This window comes from Marmota marmota, unplaced genomic scaffold (assembly GCF_001458135.2).
Source record: "Marmota marmota marmota unplaced genomic scaffold, marMar, whole genome shotgun sequence".
Classification (NCBI taxonomy): domain Eukaryota; kingdom Metazoa; phylum Chordata; class Mammalia; order Rodentia; family Sciuridae; genus Marmota; species Marmota marmota.
In genome coordinates, this window is record NW_025999968.1 from 19,705,463 (window position 1) to 19,730,306 (window position 24,844).

Genomic DNA, 24,844 nt, shown 5'->3' on the forward strand with positions numbered 1-24,844 from the left:
TATAAATGAAAGATTTATTATATCAGTTTTGTGAACTTTAAAACTTGGTTATGTTAACCAGCTATTTAAAATGAATTTAGTTCAATAGAGACTCTAATTTAATATGGAACAGTGATCAGAGGGTTTTTTGGACTTTACATTATAAAATTATGAAACTATATTTATTAAACAGTAAATAGGTTATTAAAAGAAATATTGTTATTCTTGCAACTATGTGCTAATACTAAAAAGAAAGTATAAGTTGAAGTCTCCCTTTGTATGTGGAAACCAGACAAGATTGTTCAATGTTACAACATCTTCAATTTCTCATTTGATTCTCATGGAACAATTATGTCATTTTTGCAAAAGAATATTAAAGGTTCATGATGTTTTCCCAATTTTTGAAAAAATTGTTATTTAAAATCTTCTTGTTTATAATAATTATTCTGTAATCATCTATATAATTATTTTTGTATTCAATTTTAAACTGAACTAATTTTTCTAGGATGCTATTTGTCAATAATAACTTCATCTATGAATCTCCAACACTTTTTACATACTTCATGTTTTTCAATGCCATTTTTAAGATTTAAAATTTCTTGTTGGGACAAGTTTGCATTGCATTTATTTGAATTTCATTATGTACTTGAAAGATTACATGGCCATCCATCAACTGGTGAACAAAGACAGTTTCATAAAATGGGTTAAGGATTGATGTAGTCATGAAACAGAAAAAGTTGTTTGAGCAGAGATCAATTTTTAAATTAATATTTTTGTGCTTTGACTTTTTCTTTCCTGAAGAACCACATATCAACCGAGACTTGGCGTCTAAGAATTCACAGAATGGGGTAGTGGTTTAGGGAAAAGGCTGTGAAGTGTGCATGCATACTAATCTGCTTGGACTGCCATAACAGAATACCACAAGCTGAGTGGCTTAAACAACAAAAACTTATGTTTTTTCGTAGTTCTAGAAGCTAGAAATCTAAGGTCAGGTGCTTTGGGGTTTGATTTTGATGAGGCCCCCCTTCCTGGCTTATAGACTACCCCTATCTCACTGTGTCCTCACATGGTCTTTCTTCAGAGGGCATGTAGCAGAGAGAGCATCCACACCTGTGAGCACCTTCTTTTTCTTATGAGGACAGCGGTGCTATAATATTAGGGCCTTACCTTTATAACCTCATTTAACCTCAGTCACCTCCTTCAAGCTACTGTCTCCAAACAGAGTCACATTGGGGGCTAGGACTTCAACATATGAATCTGAGGAAAACACAATTCAGTCTATGCATCATATGCTCTTATCCTAGCTCCATTGTTTCATTCCCGTTTGAGCTTAGACAAGTTATAAACACATCTAAACCTCAATTTGATAGTTTATGAAATATGTCAAATTTTTCTACTCAACTCACAGTATTTTGACATGGATTAATAGAAATACTGCATTTCAAGCACCCAGAATAGCACCTGGTGTAGAATAAATGCTCAGTAAATATTTGGTATTATTATAGGTTCTTATCGATAGCCTCGTACTGATTAAATCTGAAAAAAATATGACCAGAGACGTTTTCTTCATGGTAGTAAGAAACAGAGAAGCTGGGGCTTCTGGAGAAGGAAGAGTTAGGAGAAGCAGTTATTTAGAGAAGAGAAAATTAGACTGAGTCCTTAAGACTTTGAGTAGGAGTAAAAAGATCTCTATCCAAGAAGACTTGATGTTTATCCACTCAAAGACTATGATGTTTCCCATCATTATTATCTCTTTCCCAGTAGATTCTAGACTTAAGGAGAAACCTGGTCAAGTTTTATGTAGCTTTTTAATCCTGACATTATCTGACAATGTACTCTGCCTATAGTCAATGTCAATATGGGCTTATGGAATTTATGTAGTATATAATGATTTAATTATATGTTATTTAATTGTGTTCAATCAAGCTCTTTGCCTACTGAGTATTTCTGGGGTCCAGACATTACAGAACTCATTCCAAGTCTTCCAAAGCACAGAGTCTTCCTTGGCTCCTGAAGGAATCATATAACACTAGTCTAACTTGGATGATCCTAACTGTCCTTCAACTACTTACAGGGACTGTCAAGATGAGTTTGATATTTTACTGTGAATAGAAACAAAAGTTCTTAAATAAATACCCAAATCCCTTTGACGTCATTCCTTCTTTAGCCTTGCTCAAGTTTTTACATATTTCTTGACATTACTGTGTTTTAATTTGTTTGTCATTTTTTTCATCATTGTTATCTGTGGTTTCTAGGTTTGTTATATTTTTCCAGTGTCTTCCACAAGGTTGCTTCCCTATTTAGTTTTTCTTTCTCCTACAGAACTAAAAGATGGAAAAGACACATTGCTCATCATCAAGCCCCCGTCTTCCACGGTTGGATAGCCCTCTTTAATAGAGCAATTTTTCCAGTTTAGCTGAAAATGATTCGAGTGATGGGGTTTCCACCACTTCCTCTGAATGACTATTCCACAGACTGACAGATCTCATTACGTGGTCATTTTCCTTCTTATACTCTGCCTACATTTTTCTTTGCTCAATTTAATCCTGTTTCTCTTAGTTATACCCCTTTGGATAACTCAAAGAAATTCCTCTTATTTCTTACTCCATATTTTCCTCCAATATTTGCAGATGGTTGTTATTTCTCCTTAGTCATTATTTGGCCCAGTCATCTGAATTAGGTCTTTCATCTTTTCCCCTTATCCTGAGCCTCTAACTTCTTTAATCTTTTGGTATTTGTGTTCAGAATTTGTCATTTTAAAAAATATCCTGACTACTCTGGAATGAAAAGGTCCAGATCTCAGCACGAGACCATCTCTCAGAGGCTTCTAGGAGGTATTCATACATACTTAGGACAGAAACAATCTAGGGTCTTGGGTGTCTATAGCTTCTGTTGTAACATTAAGCAATGATTTCTCATCCTGGTCAGATCTTCCTGGTCCACATTCCCTCTCTTCCATGAAACCTCACTTGGAGCACTATATAAGAGGAAAAGACACTTTTGCCAGAGAACATTAGGAAACAACTTGAAGGAGGCACCTTTCTTTTGAAAGAGGGTTACACTTTTTCAGAAAATAAAATTTTAATTGAAAAAATAGAATATTCTCTTTAAGTTTTTTGTAATTTTTAAAAAAAATTTATATGCTCTCAGATATTCAGGTTCATTTTTGCCAGGATTCTTTACAGTCAGTGTCAAAAATATCATTTGAACATGAAATTCTAAGAAATAGATCATATCTTTAGACCACTACACATATATATGTATATACACACACACACACACACACACACACACACATATATATATATATATATATATATAATGCCTCTTTTCACACATATATATTTGTTGTATATATAACAGATATGTGTGTGTGTGTATATATATATATATATATATATATATATATATATATATTATTTTATTTTATTTATTTAAAAAAAAATTTTAATTGTAGTTGGTGTGTCCAACTACAACTAAAACTAAAATAAAGGTGTCCAACTACAACTAAAATAAAGGTGTTCAACTACAACTAAAATAAAGGTGTCCAACAGTATCTTTATTTTATTTATTTATTTTTATGTGGTGCTGAGGATCAAACCCAGCGCCTCGCACATGCTAGGCAAGTGCTCTATCATTGAGCCACAACCCCAGTCCTGATGTATCTGTTATTTTATAAGTAACATAAATAAGGATGCTGTGAGAAAATGTAGTGAGTGTGATGTGTGGGGTTCCTGGACAAAACCAACTCCCTAAGTCTTTTCCTCTCGACCTCCTGTGTGGCCACTGAGAGAATCACACACCCTTTTCTTACATCCAGTTTATTTTTCCCTTTGTGAATGACCATTACCATACAATTTAATTTATGTTTCGTTCTTTTTCTTTTATTCCTATTGATATGTATTCCTGATATTTTGCAGTGCTGAGTGAAGCTACCAGGGCACATTGTTAATATTTTCTGATCTTGATAATGATGAAAACATAAGCTAGATGTTTAATAACCTGGAATGTCTTTAATATAGACCTGGGCAGATGATAGATAGAGGTCAAAAATGGACATGGGCTTCAGAGTCAGATACAACTAGTTTAGACACTTATCTCTGCTTCACTATGTTACCTAAAGTAAGCACCTTAATATCTATAAGCTAGCTTGATTATTCTTTTTCTTATCTTTAAAACATATTCAGTTTGCTTAGCCTGTGCAAGGCCCTTGGTTTATGCTCAGCACTGCAAAGACAACAACAACGACAACAATAAACCAAACAAACAAATAAAAAACAAATGACAAAACTAGACTTAAAACAACTTATCCAAAAGAGTTATCTCTACAGAGTATATCAAAATTAAATAACTTTAAGTGTCCCTTTACTGTATTTACTTGGCCAATTTGGTTCATCCTTCCCACAGAAACCACACCTTTAGGATGATTATACTTTCCAATAAATCTTTCACTTACCTTCAGACTCTTGAATTTGCTTAAATACTTTTGTATTTTGCTTCCTTGTTAGTATATTTTTCCTCTCAGAATGTCTGTTTTATGAATTTTCACTTATTACCTTATTATAATGTTTAATTATATTTGAAATATTTATTTAGAATTCACCATGACTATTACCACATTAATTGCTCATTGTTGTCTTCTAAAACTTGTCCTATCTAGAAAGTTCTTATAATTTTCTTGGTTAATCAAACTGCCTTCTCAGGTAATTGCTTCATCAAGAGAACACGGAGAGAGGTTTCAAATCGGTGAGATCTGAAAATGAAGAATACCTGGGGAAGGTGTAAAAAATATATTGTGATAACACTTTTTTTTCTCATAGTCTATAAACCTTATAGCTCTCTTTTATTTTCTACTGTTGTGCATGAGAAATTTGAGGCTAGACGTGTGGCTGCCCCCACGTGATTGATTGGAGGGAAAGTAAAGTAGAAACCACAGTGTCTTTTATGACCTACACAAGAGCTGGATACCAGGCAGCAGGATCAATGGGAGCCATCTCAGAGGCTGGGCAACCTGAATATGTTCAATTACACAAAAAGCAGTTTGCTTTTTGTGTAATTGATATTTGCACGGAGATAACTCTAGACTTACATACAGTTGCAAGAGACAATACAGAGAGATAAAATGCATACTTTGCTCAATCTGCTCAATCCCCCTCAGTAGGTAACATTTGTTTTTTCAAAACCATAGTAATATATTACAGCTTGAAAATTGACACCAATTTTGTTTGGCTTTTCCAGTTTTACTGGTATTTGTGTGTGTGTTTGTGCCTGTGTGTGTTGTGTGTGTGTGTGTGTATGTGTATGTGTTAAGTTCTACACAATTAAATCACACATGCTGGGTCATATATCCAACACCTCAGTCAAAATACTGAACAGTTTTAACACTACAGGAATTCATCCTGTTGCCTTTTTATAACCACAGTCTCTTTTCACCAACCACCCCGCCCTAACTCCAAGTTATCACTAACCTGTCTTCCATTTCTACAGGTAAATGGCTAAACAAAATGCAGTTCATTTATGCCATGGAATATTACTCAGCAATAATAAAAGAAGAAAGCAGACAACTGATACACACAACTTACATGACTCTCCAGGGAGTTATTCTGACAGGGAAATGTCAGTTCTTTATTTCCCCTCCTTCCTTCCTTCCTTCCTTCCTTCCTTCCTTCCTTCCTTCCTTTTTCTCTTTATTTTGAAGAATTCCCTTTAGCAACTATTTGTGGTTAGTGACAAATTCTTTAAATTTTCCTTCACTTGACAGTGTTTTTATTTCCCCTTCATTCCTGAATAATAGTTTCTCCAGAGAAAGAACTTACAGTTCACAGTTTCTCTTTCACACTTAGAACACATTGGGCCACATGCCTATTATTCTCTCCAGGATTTGCAATGAGAAATCCACTGTCATTTGAATTGGGACTCTTCTATAGGCAAGGTATTACTTCTGTCTGGTGGCTTACAGGATTTTTTTGTCTTTAGTTTTCAAAAGATTCTGATGTGTCTTGGTGTAGATTTTATTGAGTTTATCCTTTTTGGAGTTTTGCTCAGTTTCTTGGATGTATAGGTCTAATGTTTTTCACAAAATCTGGAAATTTTTTGGACATTATTTTCTCACATATTCCTTCTGTCTCCTTTCTCTTACCTCTCCTTATACTATACCAATGACATGGACACTGATGTTTTGATTGTTCCCTAGGTCCTGAGATTGTTAATTTTTTAAAGTCTATTTGCTCTCTATTGCTTGGATTGGGTGAACAGCTTATCTATTGTTCTGTCTTCAAATTCACTGATTCTGTCATCTGTTTTTTCTCCTATACTATTAATGAGTTTTCAATTCTTTTGTTGTGTTACTTTGGCTCTATAATGTCCATTTGGTTATTTTTGTAAAATAATTTCTATTTTGTTGAGAATTTGTAATTGATTGTTAGAGCATTTTCATTATGGTTGTTTTATAATCCTTGTCAGATAATCCCAACATCTAATTTCATCACTGTCTTGCTGTCAATTATCTTTTCTCATTGACATTTTGGTTTTCTTGGTTGTTGGTATGGCAGGTGATTTTCTTACATATTCTGGATGTTTTTGCCTATTATGTTAGGGGGTGCTGTATTTTATTTAAGACTTGTTTTTGAAGCAGTACCCTGTTTAGGGTATCACATGGGGCTTGGTACACTTCATGGGCTCCTTGGTTTCCCTGATGATGCTAGGGCAACAGTTGTTCTATGTTGATGTTTGTCTAGGGATGAAGAAGGGGTTTCTCCAAGGTGAGATGGTAGTTGTCTCTCAGTGGGGAGAGCGGTTGCTCATGGTTGTTCTGACATCCCTGAGCAGTGGAGGACATTCCAAGGCCTCTGAAACAAAGAGCTTCCCAAGCAGGGTTGGGGCTCTTTTGTCAGTTTTACCAGCCTAGGTTAGTAGCTATTGAGGGGAAAATAGACTTCTCAGGCTTTGCAAGGAAAGAAATGATTCCTCAGGCTACTTAGTCAGCAGGGCTCTCAATCTACCCCCCTTACTTATGGGGTTTGGCTCACCTGATGTTTCAGAGGGACTCCTGTTCAGCCTGAGGAAGTGATAAGCTGCCTTTTGTTGCTGAGTTGGGGACTGGGAAACACTGGACCCGGGTGACCTTCTTTTGTGGATGGGGTATGTGAGACATCCCATTGCTCTGCTGTTATGCTAGTTCTGCGCTACCAAAGCAGTTCACTCTCTCCTCTCCATCTTTCAGAGTTCTCTTTTTTTCATGTATTTGCCAAAGAGGAGTGGGAAAAATAGATCTACCTTAATTACTAGCATACCTTTTAAGTCTTCAGCTTGAGTACCTCTTCTTATATGTATTTTTATTGAGCACAGACTGTGCATGTTGAAGTTATTGACGATGATTAAGTATAAGATTTCTGTACTCATGGAGTATTTCTTGAGTTATCACTTTTATCCCATCTATTTCATTTTCTTCACATCCTTTATGTTTTCACTTATGATTTTCCTTTCTTTGTGTTGTATAGTTCAAATTACACCATCTAATTTTTAGTGATAGGCAACTTGTTTTCAATCTCTCCAAGTTTTAAGTTTGGATTTTTTTCCTTTGGTCCGAGAACTTCTTGTGTGTGTATTTTAATTTATCTCATAAGAATTTGATCTTCTGCCATTGGTTTTGCTTCCATTATTCTGATTATTTGATGCCATAATCATCTCATAGCAATTATGTCCCCTGTCTCTTATCAGTAGGTATTGGTAAGACAGTGCATGATGGCATGAGGTGTTTTTCTCCATTTAAGAGGTGGTGATAAGTTTGGCAAATTGAATCTTCTCTTTTGAAGCATTCACATAGCAAGCTGCTTTCCCCCCACTCCAACAGATTCACCTTAGTGACAGGCCAGGTACTTGGTATGATTCCCACTCCAAGAAAATTAGAATTGGTGTTTTATTTTTCCAGAGAAGAAGGCTTTCCAGTTTAAAAGTCTTGTTTTAAAAAATCTGGCTTGAACAATTATTGATGGATAATATGAACATATTTATAACCTCTCTAAGCTTTTCCAAATTCTCTGGACTCTTAGTAACACCTTATATGTGTACTTTATTTTAGAGGGTATAAATCTTTTAAAAAATCTGAATTCTTCTCAAATGATGATGATTTGAGTGGTTACATCCTCTGACAGGGAATTGTCAGAAAGAGTTCAGTACGGGTCAATTTTCTCTGTTGCTTGGAGGTGAGGGAAGCATCTGTAGAAGATGGCTGAATTCATGCTGGAATAGACGGAGCTACTAGAAGGAAAAAAAGATGAATTTTAGAGCATGAGTAAGAAAATGAAGGAGCATGAGTGTCTGTGTGGATAAGCCTGAGAGCAATTGTGCCTAGGGTGTGGAAAGAGGAGAGACTTGGGTAACAACTGACAAGTATAGGGGTTACTGAGACCAACAGAGGTGGGAGGGGGACATAAAGCTTTACTGGAAATATGAATTGAACTTCCTTTCATCTTGGAATTTTCTTGAGGCACTGTAGTATATATTTAATCTTTTTTAAAAAATCATGCTTCAATGTTGAATGCATATTTCTCTGAATATAACACTTGGTCAAGATAAGGCCACCCAGTGGTGAAGTTTTATGTGGGTTAGAAGACAGACCATAAATTATAGGGTAAAAGTCACAGATTTTGGAGCCAGCCGGTTCTTGTTTAAAAAATCTGGCTTGAGCAATTACTTGATGGATAAATATGAACATATTTAACCTCTCTAAGCTAATTTTCTTATCTGATAAATAAAGATAATACTACCTATCTTGTGGTTTTTACGATAAATTCTAAAGTCAAAAACATACTTTACAAAGGTTATTATATTATGATCACTGCTTTACAACCTTGTCTCATTGCACGTACCAGTTAAAGGAAACCAAGATTCATTTCAGGTCACTGAATATGCTATAATCTTTCTTTGGCTTGTAATCTTCCCAAAGGTTGATCCCATTGCCTATAAATCATTTCCCTCCTTTCTTTCCTCTTGCGTAACTTTTGTTCATCCATCAGGTCTCAGCTAAAGCACAATTTTCTGTCTTCATTTCCATCAGTCTAGTTCTCCTTCCGTTCTTTCTTCTTTATGAGACAGAAATAGTGTCTTGTGTCTTTATTATAACATTCAAAACATTTCCTTGTGATTATTTGCTTGTTATCCTGTTTGGGTTCTGTCTTCCTCACTGGTTAAGGACTATGCAAGAACCATTCAGCCTCAATATGTAGCAGAATGCCTGTTATATATTAAGTGCTCAATAAATATTTGTTAAATATATGAATGAATATAAGCAGATGAGGCAATACCTGAAGTGAAGTAATGAACTGCATTGTCTAATGAATGGTGTCACAGGATTCTCTCAGCATCATAATTTACATGATTACATTAGCCACAAATGACTTTAAAAGGAGAATGCTGAAGTTCCCTGAATTTCAATATATAATATGTTATAGATTTTCATGTTTACAAAGTAAAAAGCACAAAGTAAAAAGTCTTTTTTTTCAACTGACATACATGATGACCAGCATACTATATAGGGAGTGAGCAGCACTTTCATTAAGATTTATTACATGTGTCACATTAACACTATGTCGCATATCGATATTTTCCAACAGAGGTAAAAGAAAACCTACCAGTTACTTCTAAACACCATGAAATTGATAATGTGGAGAGAAAGGCTCTGCTTGTCATAGTTGAAATCTCAAGAGTCACTCAGATTTGTTGTTACCATATAATTTTTACCATATAATTTTTCCTTCACAATCCTTCCTGTCTATAGAGCCCACACATATAAAAGATTTCTCTTATAACAGTGCACGAAATAACCATAGAAAATTCTGCTGTTTCCCACAAACCAGAGCTAAGGTAGCTAAGTCACATTTATCAGACTACTGGGTAAGGTGCCAAGAGTCAACATACTTTCCAAGTACTTAGCTCAAGGGGAAAGTTCAAGAGCCCACCAGATCCTCTTGAGATGTTGGAAAAATAATAGATGAGGACAATTCCTGTCATGATTACTTTTGTTCCAGATCATTATTCTCACTGATGATTTAGGAAAGAGACCGAACAGCTCCTCAGAAATCTAGTGTGAAGAACATTAATCTCTCAGGACCATTAATCTTGGAATAATATTTTTGCCAAAGAGATGGGTCTGAGTATGCCAGACATATTCAAATTAAGAAAATACTGCAAAATAAAAAAAAGAGTGAAGATCTAGATATGTCATGGGTTAGAAAGTAACTCACCCCAAATATCTTTCTTGCAGATAGGGATCGATGAGTCTAAAAACAACTGCTCAGTTGGGAATAAGAAACCAGGAGCTACAGATCTCATGTAACCAGGCTCTACCATCCAGATGATCTTAAGAATCATGTCAATGATATTATTAAATCTCATACTTTTAACAAGGATCTGAAATTGTTTTTGCTTCCTATCTTCCTCACTGTACTGTAAACTGTGTCTTGCTTGCCACTGTATCCTTGCAGGCTTCCCAAGTTCACATTTTGATGTAAAGCTCTGATGTCTCATTTTGTCCTTGGCAGGCTTCCCAGGTATCTAAGGTATCAATGCCAATCTCCTTTTAAAAAGAAATAATTTTTACAATCTACTGTGGTTGCAAAAGAAAAATTTCAAATATTACCAATAAGTTAAAACATAGACTGTTCCTCCAAATGTGGAGGGGAGGGGTGCATTGTCCCTAACTATAGTGGAGAGCATGAACCTTATCTAGGTGCCATTTTAAAATCTAAAAGTGAAGGCATTACATGCAACATAGCTGTTTTAAGAGCTGGATTCGATTTTTTAAAGTGTCCTTTTTTGTAATGTCCCTCTTTTTCTATTATAAAGTGTTGTTTTAAAGGTTTTTTGAGATCTTAATGTTAATAGCGGTGAATGTTATTTTAAAATAGTGTTCTACAGTCAATGCCAAGTGCTAGAGGCTCTGTGGGGATGTAATAAGAACCCTCATGTACAGTGGTTTGCATATAGACTGTTCTACTGAGTAGAACTTAATTAAAACCAATATAGCTTTCCCATATGGCCCGTAGCACACCTAGATATATAATATACCCCTGAAAAATTGTTACACATGTATATAGGGGAAAAGGTTTGTTTGTGGCTGTTATGGTTTAGATATGACCTTATATATTGCCCCAAATCAATTGTGAATGTAGGAAGGGTCATAAAGGAAATGATTAGATTATGAAACTTTAGGATAATCTGTAGCAAATCCATTTGATGAATTAATAATTTGAATGGTAACTGAAGTGGTAACTGAAGGCACATAGGATGTGTCTAGAGGGAGTAGGTCACTGGGAGTGTGCCTCTGGGGTTTACATTTTGTCCCTTGTGTCTTGCCCTCTCCCTGTCTCTGCTTCCTATTTGTGGTGAGCTGAGCTGCTTTCCTCCACCTTGATGTTCTTCTGGTTCAGAACAATGGAGTTGGCCGACCATGGATGGAGACCTTTGAAACTGTGAGCTCCAAACAAACATTTCCTGTTCCAAAATGCTCTTGTCATGTATTTTGGTAACAACAATGAAAAGCAGACTAATACAATGGCATTGGAATATTATAAAAAAATTTGGTATTTACTCCTTGGTGTTTGCACCCTATGGAAAATATTAATATTGAGTGACAAAAGAAATGATATTCACCATATCACGCATTTACACATGCACACACATTAATCAATATAGTTCTTTCAACAACCTGAAACATAGTATAAATTAAAAAAAATTAGAATGGGATCCCATGAAAGCTCAAGAATAATAGAAATGAGAAATTGTGATAAGTGTGAATTTAAAAAGATGAACAAAATAATAAATGAGATGAATCTTGCAGAAACTGATAGACACAATATGTCATGAAATAAGGAATAGAATAAACTCAACCTGGAATGCTTCCTCCACCTGAATAATGTGTGTGTGTGTGTGTGTGTGTGTGTGTTTAACATCTCAGGTAATCTCTCAAGGCTTTGAACCTCCTACAGATAGCTGCAAGTGTCAGAGGCTTTGTGGAAACTAAAGTACTAGGTAAATGAGAGTGGGTGAAGGAGGTAACTCAAGAAAAGCTACTAATAAAGCGTGTCTAAAAGAAGTTTTCTAATCTGGACTTAGTCATTCCTATATATTGAATAAATAATTATACTCCCTAAGCCTATTTTCTCATGCACAAAAATGACCACATTAATATATCTTTCATGAATAGTATTAATAAAAGAGCACATTTGTGAAGAGAGAGTTTAACACAATAGGCTCACAGTGGGCATTCATCAATAATATCAATGTTCTTTCTTCCTTTTCTTTCCATACCCTGCTTCTCTCTTTATTGTTTAATTTATTTACAATGACAAGCTTGGCCATTTCTTTTTAGTAAGTTGGAATTATAATGGTCAACTTTAGAGCACATCCATATTCCATCCACTGTATGTCATATACATTATTTCATAAATGAGGTAAAACTATCCAGATGATGCTAATGTTATCTTTTTTTCCCAAAGAAAAGGCTGAGGAACAGAAAGGCTAAGTAACTTGGCCAAATCTATGTGGATATTAATCAGAAAAATACAAACTCAACTTGCTCAGTCCTCACAGAGAAAAAAAAAATGTTTGAGCACTTAAGTCTTTTAAGGAATGATCCTCAAAATCCAGCTACTCTTTGGCTAAGAGAATGCAGAAAATGGATACAGTGCAACAATGAGCTCTTTTTCTTACTTTTGAATGGGCCAAAATTGTCCATCATAGATGGAATGGGAACATTGAAGGTAAAGGAAGAAAGAAACTAACACCTCTCTCCATAATTGTGTCAAATGTCAACTCAATTATGAGAAATTATGAGTCAGTTATGAAATTTTTCTTACTCTCTTTATTCTTTTAGACTGTACAATATCTAAGAATAAACATTCATCCTTGAGGCTGAAGTTTTATCCAAAAGCTATTCATTGGCCAATCAAGGGAAGAAAAATGCTTTGCAAGACCATCTTAGTGGAAAGATCTTGAAGAGAACTGTGTTAGAATGTCACATGCTGTCCCTGAACTGGAAATTCTAACTGCAGTCTCTCTCTGCTGATCATTTTATAGACCTTGAAGTGTGACAACTTTCAGATTTCTTTAAAGTTCTATTCCTCAGCACTCACAGCTTATTGGAATCAACTGGGAGCTTTAGAACATGTTGATACTTGGGTTCTAAGAAGCTGAATATCCAGATTTTTAAAATGCCAGAGATGATTTTAATGGGATGCTCAGTTTGAGATTCATCCTACCTTAAGCCTGTTGTATCTGTTCATACTTATCTAACAGGGATATGGAAAAGTGAAAGGGCCAGGGCAGTGAACTGCATCTTGCTTAACACCACTCTCTGTATGTGTGAGAAGAAGCAATAGTCTACCAAGTGGCCAGTATTGAAAGCTGCAGAGAAACATTCAAGCAGAAATAAGCTATTTGCCATTTTCAAGTATGTAAGTCTAATCTGTCTTCTTAATTCAATGTGTATTATAAGGAAGTTTTCAGTGGCAAAATTGGGAATCTCAAAAGCCATGATCATTCCATTACACCAGTCCTTCTCTATTATGTTTGTTCCCCAATTTTCAAATGCCCAAGTCAAACAGATATATTTGTTTGCTTTTGCCCTCTGAGCTCTTTCATACCTCTGGGCTTATTTCACTCTCTTAGTGAATACAGTCCATCTCCACCCCAATCATCAAGGTTCAGATCAAGCTCAACTTTCCTCTGAGGTATTCCCCAAAATAGTCTATCACATTGATCTCGACCCTTCCAGAAATCACATCACACTTCCAATTGGCATTACATAGACAATTATTATTCACTGTCTGAATGTACAACTTTCCAGCTGCAGAATTAGACTTTAAGAGTCACATTAATACACATCATATTTTACTTTCTTTTTTTGTGTGGTTCTTATATTACTTGGCACAGTGCCAGGTACATAGAGGGTGCCCCAGAAATATATGATCCAGTGGTATATTATGGGTATTAACAATCTTTAATTTTTTTGAGGAAAGAATATAAAAAGTAAGCAAGACCAATTCTAAGTAGGAAATGTGATAAGGAATTACTATGTCAAATTTGATAAGTGAAGGTTTTAAATGGATATTCAGCCCTTCACGTGTACCCGTGTTCAATAGTTTGTAATGAGATTATAAGTGCCAGATACCAACCTCAACATTTAGACACCATCTCATTCTCTCCTTTGACTGTTGGATTGTTTAACCATTCAGCTATCCAAAGCTATTTATTTCAGAGTTTCCTTTTCCTCTTTTAACCATCTTATTGACCTTCTCTCTTGTTTGAAATTCATGGCTTTGATGTTGTGTTCTTTACTGGAAATTCTAACATTGAATTTCTCACTGAAATTCTGCAGTTTGAAAGAGAACTTCTGGGGGACTTCAAGATAATTTTTCCTTCTTTTCCAACAGCCAATTTCTTCCCCCATATTTTCCCAAATGTCACAGCCAATTATGACCTGAATACCTCAAGGCATTCCAAGGAAAAATATCACTTTGTTTTTGACTGACCTCACCCTTGGGGCTGTGTTGAATATGAACAGTTGCTTTTCTCTTATTGAGAAAATTATACCATTAGATCCTTAAAGATACTTTTCTATTTCTCCAATTGTTTTTAGCTATAATTTCCAAAGGTTTTTTTTTGAATACTAATACATTCCTAGATTTTATCAGTTCCTTTCTTCATATTCAGGGGAACTGAGAAGAGTAACTTCATTAAGACAATGGAGGTTGTGTGGCTTCTAGGCTCAGGCCCGTTCTATGATGGGTTAATAAAAGGTTGGCGTACATGGGAGATTGGGGTTTTGATTACAGAAAATTGGCCATCACTTATAGTGTGCATCCAAATGATCAATGGGTCACTTTCAAAAATTTGTTTCTGGCCCATCCCCTTGGGATGGACTTAAGAGAACACTGCACACCATCAGGTAACAATTTCCCCTTTTAAAGAAAACATATGGGTTCAATATACTGTGGCCATTATTCCAAAGTTACCCAGATCTCTGCCCCTTTTGCTGAAAACTAACTACATGCTATAGGAGAACATGTAATGTTTGTAGGGTTCCCATTTACACTCCAACTCTGTTTAGAACTATGAATGTTCAATATTTTAGGTTTCTATTAGAAAATAGAGAAAATCAAACCACTCAAAGTAGACTGAAGTAAGGGTGCTATCATATAGTAGTCTCATGAGCCTTCAATTTCCAGTATGCAGACCCCACCATCATACCAAGAATAGTTTTCCAACTACCTATTGCACTCCTTCTACCAAGAATTTGGTCATCTGCTATGACTAAAACTTCCCTGGGTACACTCCATCACTAGGGAAGCTAGACTTGACAGGGTCCAGGACTATGATCATTTATTTTAGGAGGTCAGAAAGATTCATGTGTTATTTGTTTATCAGTTAATACCTCGTTTAATAAGAAAAGAAGAAACATTTGGTGTCTGCTGAATGATATCCCAAAATTTGTGTTTTGATGGGATTAAAAGACTGAGAATGAGACCTAACCCAAAGACAATTTCCTTTGACTCTCACAATAGGATAGGAATAGGATGTCTAAATTTTTAAAAATCCACTGGGAATTCAGATACAATCTAAAGATTTAAAATCTCTGTCTTGAGTCAATTGAAGAAGTTATCAAAGGGGTGCTGTTTTGTCTTATTCTCTAGAGCTGCCTGGTAATGGAGAAGGCAGAGAAGACTGTTATTCACTAGACTGTATTTGCATTCTACAATCATTTTGAGGCCCTCCTGTATGCAAGCTTTGTACTAACTTCTGGGAACATTCATAGCTTTTGCCTTCCAGGAGCTTATAGTTTAGTATCTTTCTTTAAATGCTACTAGTAAAAAATAGAGGTTTCTAGTTACTCCTGAGTTTAAATCTGGCTCTGTTCTTAATAATAAGTCATTGAACCCCTGGAATCTCAGGGTTTTTTTTTAATCACCAAAGCAAAGGTAACAAGACTTTCACAGCATTGTTATAAGTTTTAAATGTGATCCTTTAAAATATGCTCTATGTGTACAAATACAAGGTATTACTTCTCTTGACTCTTAGATTCTTGTTCCCCTCTTTTAAATTTTGATTATCTATTTAGTCAGACATTTTAGCAGTTATAATTCCATCTTTTGACTTGTCATGCAGACTACAGAAAGTTAAGATTTTGACTTAATTTCTTTATCTTGCTAAAATGGGTGCAGACTATAGAAATGCTCTAAGAATTTTTTAAAAGAAGGTTTAAGACAGCAATTGCATTTGACATCACTATAGTCTATCATGATGCTAATGATGCTATCATTGTGATCCCAGAAACTTGCTTTAGGTAAGTTACTTTGGAAACTTTCTCCTGAGTGTGCACTATGTTCAATGCAGGGATAACCAGTTTTACCAACTTCCCATCTGGCATAGATCATTCACCCCATTTGCATGGTCTCTTTAATTTTGTGTTGCAGAACTCCTGGGAAGATGGGGAGGATTTTAGGATGCTATTTTGATATGTATGTTATTTCATTTCATATTATTACAAATCATTGGTAATCCAAATCAGGAGTCAATAAAGACATTCATTAGTTTTGTATTGCTATTATAACAAATTGCTACAAACTCAGTGCCTTAAAACAAGAAAAATATTTTGAGCTTTCAGTTCTGGACGTCAAAAATCTGAAATGGTGCTGGTGTAATGGTGCACATCTGTAATCCTAGCAGTGATTTGGGAGTCTTAGGCAGGAGGATTCCATGTTCAAGGCCACCCTCAACAACTCAGTGAGAGTGTCTCTCAAAATAATAATAATAATAATAATAATAATAATAATAATAATAACAATAACAATAATACCAACAACAATAATAATGTGAGGAGAAGGCAGATTATATATAGCTCAATGATAAAACACCCCTGGGTTCAATTCCCAGTAACCCCCCCAAAAATCTGACCTGATTTCTCTTGTCTAAGATCAAGGTGTCAACAAGGCTGAGTTCATCTCTGGAGATTCTAGGGGAAAATTTATCTCCTTGCCTCTTCCAGCTCCTAGGGCCATTCACATTCCTTGGTTCATGGCCCCCTTTTATCTTCAAAACCACCAACATTGCATCTCTTTGACTATTTACATATCCCTTTGCCAATAGACAGGAAAAAGTTCTCCAATTTTTCAGAATCATGTGATTATATTTGGCCTACTCAGATTATCCAAGATAGTTTCTCCTATTACAAGGTCTGTAACCATCATCATATTTGCAAAATCTCATTTATCATATAAGGCGACTTATTCACAGATTCTGGAGATTGGGGCAAAGATAACTTGGGAATGACTAGCAATCTGTCTGCTACGTGTATGCATATGTTATTTCTTCTACTAGATTGTAAATTCCTTAGGTCCCTAAATCTGAGTTTGATCTATTTTTGTGTTCTCCGTGGAACCTATCCAAGTGTATGCATACAATAAAGAGTACAACGTAAATTTGTTGCATAAGTCAAAAAACTGAAAAATTTCAAAGACTCATTGAAGCAAATGCTACACTCAGCAATTTCAAGAATCCCTGGAAGAATGGCCTTTGTGATACTTCCAAATCCACTGGAAAATTCATTAACATTTAAATAATTTTATAAGTATAGGATTACCAAAATTATTTTTTTATTTTCAGTGCTTATACATGACTATAATTATTTGGCCATTGCATATATATTCTAGAATGCTCGGATATACAACTTTTCAGCTGGATTTTTTTTTCTATAGGTAGAACTTATGTTTTAGTGTCTTGCAGTGGTGATAAGCACAAGTCAACAATTGAAAATCAGGTGCCACAGGAAAGACTCAGCACTGTTGTTCAGATGTCAGCCATGCAAAAGCGAAGGAGAAATTAATCATAGGGCTAGTTTGGGTTCTTTGCTTGGGCAACCAACTTGCTGATAATTTGTAGTGTTTACTTCTAGTAGAATTGAATGTGAAGTGTTGCTAGATTCCCCAAAAGAGTGGCTTTTAAGAAAAATGTCTTATATGGTTTGCATCACAGAGTTCTGCAAGTTTTGCAAGGCAACTACAGACTCTGGAATCTATAGCTGGCAAGAGAAATAAATATTTCCGTATTGCATTTAGCAATTTCTATGTATTAAGGCAATTTTGTTTAAAAATTATTAAGGGCTTTGTAGCACAAAGACACTGTTAAATTACACAGAAAGGATTAGATTTAGAAGGTGGGGTGGACTGGGGGATATTGGATATGCAAGCACAGATGGTCTTGATCCACTTATGAACATACCAGAGCCAAGCGGGAAATGTATGTTTTGTGTGGTTACATATGTTGTAAAGAAAATTACCCCTGGTTCTTTTCTATAAGAAAGTGTGAGGAGGGAAGAGAAGGGGAGAGAATAAGATCATGTGGGGAAAGGTGAAGCAGACACAACAGCGACATATGTAGCAGATGTCTGGCAGACAGGAGCCAGGCGGGAGGCCGGAGAGCCAAATTCCTTCTCTGGCATGTGAGTGACCGATGAGAGGAGGGATCTTCAGTGCCAAGGCTCAAGAGCTCTGGGTGGGTGTCTGTTCTGTGGATAGTTGCCTGGGAATCTAGGTGTAACTCCCCAACCATGCTGCCTGGTTTGGCATAAAGACCATCTTCCCATGAGCAATAGACATATACAGAGTTGCTTCTAATCCACCCAATTCCTTCCTTTCCACAAGGACTCAAGACACCTGAGAAGGGGCTGGCAACCTCAGTGATTCTGACCCCTATTCTGAGCCCTTCATAGGCTTTAACTCATGTAGCCCTCACAAGAACGTTAGGAGGTAGGTTTAGAGCTAGCCCCATTTTATAAATGGGGAAGCCTAGGCACAAAGTGGCTAAGCAACTGGCCCAGGATCATATAGCTAGTTGATTCTGGAGCCAGGATTTGAAAGCAGACAGTCTGGCTACAGAGAGCCTGTTTTTAACCCTTCTCTGCCTCCACTAATGCTCTATAGTCTGATCTCTTTAAACCAATGGGAACTTTCAGAGTAGTGTATTTTTGTATTAAAAGTCTTCATAGGATTTGCCAGAACATCTGTTTACAAAGTAGATTTCATTTCATTGTAAATCAACTATTTACTTAAGGTTTCAATACCATTTTTCAGAAACCGGGAAAAAACAGAATCTCATATCTAAACTAGTGGCAATGTGTTATAAAGGGAAGAAAGGAGGACAGTGAACAATCTCATCAACTCCACAGCCCAACAGATATAGAACTTGGGAACTTGTCAGCTGCAGCAGTATCTTTCATCGTCTATGCAGGGCAATTCCAGTGATTCTCTGTCATGTTCATGGTCAGTTTCTCTTCTGCCTGTTCTTCTAAAATATCTTCTAATAACTAATACATCTTTCTGTTATTTTTCTCTCCATTTTGCAATTTCTGCATGAAAACTGAATCTGCATGAAAACAGAAAACAAAATCTTATGGATTTTGTTACCTTCCAATTTCTATTGTGGTTGTACCATCCAACCTTGTGGTTGTACCTTCCCTTTCATGTATCTCTCAGATTCTTTCCCTACACTAACTCTGACTCTGTACATCTCTGTCAGTTTCCCAGAAAGAGTTCTGATGGAATCAGTCATTCTATCATTTTGTTGAACAGAGATCTACATTATCCAGCTGGATTCCTTCCTGGCTCTTGCCCATTCTATAGATGGCTCCATTTGGGTTAGGAACACATTCTTTCTAAAGAAGTTGCAGGCAGAGTTAAGGGGTGGAGGTGGGGAATCACAGGACATAAAGTGCTGCAATCCATGGATGGAGAATGACCCTGGAGGGAATTGTGGGCTTGGAAGGGATTTTAAGGCTTCAAGGGTTCATTATTTGGCTTGTCTAGTAGAGTCATATTCATGAGAATGAGTAAAGTTACAACCCCAAGAGTGTTTGAAAATTCAAGAACACATGGTGTCTCCAGTGTACGTAACAAAACAATGAGGTAGAATTGAAACAATTCTGCAACCAGTACTGCAAAGTCTTAGACTTTAAACTTGTACTAAACATGCTTTGGAAGTGTTGACATGAAGCTTAGATGATTTATCTTTCTTCAGGAATCATTCATAGAGTCAGTCTATCAAACTTCAAAACACAGCAAAAGATGAAAACCAAAAGCCTGAAAAATATATATATATATATATATATATATCTCCAGTTGCCAAGAGAATAAATGTTTTTGTTTTTCTCTGTTTTTCTAAATTACCATCCTAATGGTAAACTCAGTATTCAGTTTTGGCACATACAAATCAAACTCATTTAAGAAGGCTGAAAAATACAGAAATAGTTACAAAGAGCATTCTTCTTGTCACTATCTTAAATCTGTAATTCCCCATTCCTTTCAGAATGCCATATGGAAAAGAAACAATATTTTAAATGGGTTTCTGAAGAACTGCAGTTGACATGAACATCAAAAAAAAAAAAAAAGCAACTTCACAAAACCACTAAATATTTGGCTAGCGTTGAGTCTACTGGAGGTTTTAAAAAGTCTAAAGACAAATTGTTATGTTAACAGAAAAAGTCTTCAGACCATGGCTGACCTATCAACTGACCAATAACTCTCCCAAAGAGCATTTAAATCACCCAGTCTTCAGAATTAGTAACTTTCCTAATTAAGCAGCCATCCCCCCATGATTTGGAATGGGCCAGTGTATGGCTTTGGCTTCTTTGGCAAAAGCATGTACAATGTCTGGTCTGGCCAGCCATTCAAACCACTTTCCCATACATCAAAGTTCCAAAATAATTTCACCAGACACTCTAAAGTGCAATCACAATTTGCCAACTTCCATCTCACATATCTTCCCAGAAAACAGAGATATATACAAGAGTGAGTCCATGATTTTTGCTCAAATGTAGATCTTGGCAAATGATGCTAAATGAAGCATCTAAATGAAGCTTGCTACATGAAGCATCTTTCACAGTGGGCATTAGTTATGAAGATAATGATAAAGAAAAGGGGGCTTTAATATTTAGGATTATAGTTTGGACCTTTTGACAGGGCTTCCAGATGTAAGAGCATAGTAAATTCAAATCAGTAGGTGATGTGACACTATTGCAAAAGAGGTACAATGGACTTTCTTGAAGCCATAATTCCCTGCAGAATTTTCAGATAAAACATCCTTGCATTTCAAATTCTAAGTCAGCAGTTTCAGCAAAATTGTATATGTCAAAAGAAAATATATCAACGGTGGGTTCATATTCTGATTTCCTTGGACTTTGCAGTGGTGAAAATTATGCTTTTCTCCTTAGAATGCCGGCCAAGCCTGAAAAATACTTGTTATAGAATTTCAGCTGGTAACAAGGCCAGTCTGGTTTATTCATAACAAGTGCTGTGAGATTTGAAGACATGCCACTTCAACTGAATGGAGAAAAATGGGGCATCTTTCTGAACATTCATGGAGAAATCTGTTAATACTTAGCTGTTCTTCGACGAGCCCATGCGTGTGCCCTAGATCTCATGTACTCTGTGAAAAGAACTGTTTGTCTTTGGGACATGGAGGGAACAAACCAGATCAGCATCTGCTGGTTGCTCTTCTCTGACTGCATGATGGCTACCCAAATTTGAGCTTCCCTTCTGCTCATGTGTCCACTAATGGAAACAGTTTTAACAGCAAGTGAGAGTTCAGGTGCATCAGCACCTCGGCCAGGTTTTGAATCCATTCAGAAACTTAACCACAAGCCTTGCATCACCTGGATCTTTACCCTCTCGGTCTCTGTTAGCCTGCTGGGAATCTGCATTTATAGTATCAGCATCTTTTGGAAACCAGAAGCCTTTCATCTAGTTGGGAATTTTTGTGAGGCAAGAAGTCTGCCTATATAAGACTGGTAGTGCCTTCTGCATGATAGATCTCCACATATGTTTGTGGAAAAGTATTTGAAGTTTGTGTCATAACTATTACTTTTCTAAGCCTAGAAGGGAAAGGAATGTGCTTCTTGAGGAAAGGCATTCTTTAAAATAGTAGTGTGAAGCCTTGGATAATCATGGATGACATAGACACAATAGATATGGCCAATGATAGAGGGGAGGATGGCTGTGCAGTTTTGGGGGTAGAGGGAAGTATAGGAATTGGTGGAATATTTCCAGAAACAAATCTCTCTTTATTTTATGGAGAACTCTGTTGTCCCAGTCAATTCCCTCATTTTAGACAAAGCAAAGAGCCCCATAGTGGAGGGGAACAGTGGAAGCAGATCAATTTGTATTCTTTCCAACTGCAAAGAGTTCCTGAGATGCATGTGTATGTGTCTTTAACAGCTGTCAAAGTAGAGTAGTATAATTTACCTTAATCTATAATATGAAGCTAGATTACCTGCCAAACCCCCTTTCAGCTCTGTCAACCCACAATCTTATAGTTCTTCATGTCTATAGAATGTCCCTTTTACTTTGCTCATTTGTATTTGTGGTAGCAACCTGGTTATCAGAAACATTATTATAGAAATAATTAAGTTGAGCTTGGGAAAATTGTGACTTAGGCAATTCATCTCAGTAAACAAGGTGAGAACAAGAAAACAAACTTAGAAGTTATGAGAACACATCCTTTTTGTATAAGCCAGGAAGTCTCAGAACACTCCACTCCTCATAGCCCCTCTTCATTATTTCACTAGCATTTGTTTAAGATCTATCTCCCAAGTGACCTCAGTGGCCTGTGGTCATTCTGAAGTGGAAGACCTTAAACCCTTGTTGTTCTTTTTGACATGGTGTCTCTAGGAACTGCTTTAAGAGAATAAAGTATGTTCTGTTATGTAATGGTGGCTATGAGAAGAATAGGGCATGGACAGAAGGCACAAACATGGGTTTCCACTTCGGGGCTGTAAAACGTGACAGTCCGCATTAAGCAGGTCTATTTCAGTTTACAATCTATAATAAAAGAGCTTCTCTGCAAAACTCAATATAAAATTTTAGTTGTAGATTATAACTCTAGAACCTTGAACACATGCTCCTTTTGAAGTCAGGAAGTCTTTGTTCAAGATCCTGCTTCTGCCTTTTATAAACTATATAAATTTCATATTATTTAATATGTTTGCCATCTGTAAAAGGAGGTAAAGATAATATCAATACCTTCGATCTACTTCACATAATTGTTGTGAAGAAAATGTGCCAAAAAATTATGAGTTTGCGAATTTAATGCCACACATTTTTATATTTTTAAAATTTATGTTGTTTCATAATGAAAGACAATTAGTCTATTCTCTTAATCCTTATTTGATTGTTTAAAATATATCCCCTCACACTCACACAGAGCATGCACACTTCCTCTGATAGCATGTGAAAAGTACCTCTGTTATAGCTTCTTCCACTTTATAAAGGTTTTCAGCATTTTTCACTTCATGACATTCTCTGATGCATTTACATATTTACTGATTTATTCTGCTCATGATTTTAAAATTTGGGCTCTGTTAGGGTAGGGGCTTTGTTTGCCCTCTTCATTTTTGTATCTTCAGTGCATAGTACTTTATCTGGCATATAATGAATGCTCAACAAATATTTGTATAATGAATGAGTGAATCCAATAAATAATAATTGATGACTTCTCTCCATGCTCTGGATCTGTTCTTAAGAAAAGTATTTTCTTACAGAACTATCATCACAGATTAAAGCTGCAAATCATTTCACACTTAATGAGAAATCTCAATATATTTAGAGTATATATATATATATATATATATATATATATATAATCTGTAAAGGTGGAAAATAATTTTAAAATATGATAGATTTTGATAACCTGATCCTACAGATCCAGGTTATACTATTAGGTTTACCTGTTTATGGTAATACTTCATCAGTTCTCCCTTCTTCATTTGCAAAAGTCTACAGTTATAACTCAGTCTTAGTGTGAACATCTATGCCTCATGGTCTGAAGGCAAGCAATCAAAATTTATCCTCCATGCCTGGAAAGGATGATATTGCTTCCTTTCCCCACCAAAACAAATGCCCATAGGGAAAACAGTAAGCACAAGTCTGGCCAGAGCATGGGCATTTTCTGTTTTTTGACAGGCATGTGTAGATAGAAGAACAGGAAGTAAAATCAAAACCATGTGAGTCACATGTCGGTTGCTCTAGATAAACCCAAAGGAAATGACCACCCTGTCCTGAGAGTTTGCCACTGTTTGAGCTTGTTTTTTGGCACCTGGGAAGGGTTGGTGCTATAAAAAATAATTCCTAAATTTACACACACACCCAGTGCATGCGAGTGTGTCCAAAGTCTAATTCCATTGGGTGAGATGTGTTCAAGGGACACCTGAAGGTCAGAATTATTCATCCATGATATAGTATTTCCATCTCAATCAGAACAAATGCATTCGTATTCCATGACATTCTATGACATGTCTCAAGAAAGGGAAGTGCTAAAATGTGTTCCAATAAAACTTCATAACCTATATTTTCCCCCTATCACTGAATAGAGAAAAGCAGGCCTTGCTATTCCTCTGTTCTCCATCCTCTTCCACAGCTTCATTTTTCTGACCTGCTGAGAACTAGACACCTGAAAGTCACTTAGATTTCAGCAAGCAGCTGTGTGGAGCCATCAGTCTCTGCACTGGGTGAAAAAAATTATTGCGTGTCATCTTGATTGTTTTGAGCTCGTCCCTGCTTCTCAGATCCTATGTGGAATGACTGTCATCTTACATGTGTATTGCCATATTTAGTTGTCCATGTGGAAGCCATTCCTTCCACACTGCACAACAGTTTGTGAAATAGAGTTCTGGAGTTTTCCATATGTGATAAAGGGGGTTCTGTTTATTGCAATAACTGGGTCTAAAAACTGACTGCATTGTTACTGGAATACTAGGGAGAGCAGAAAGTCCAGGAGGAGTCCAAAAGTACACAGAGGTGTTATTTTTTTTTTTTTGGTT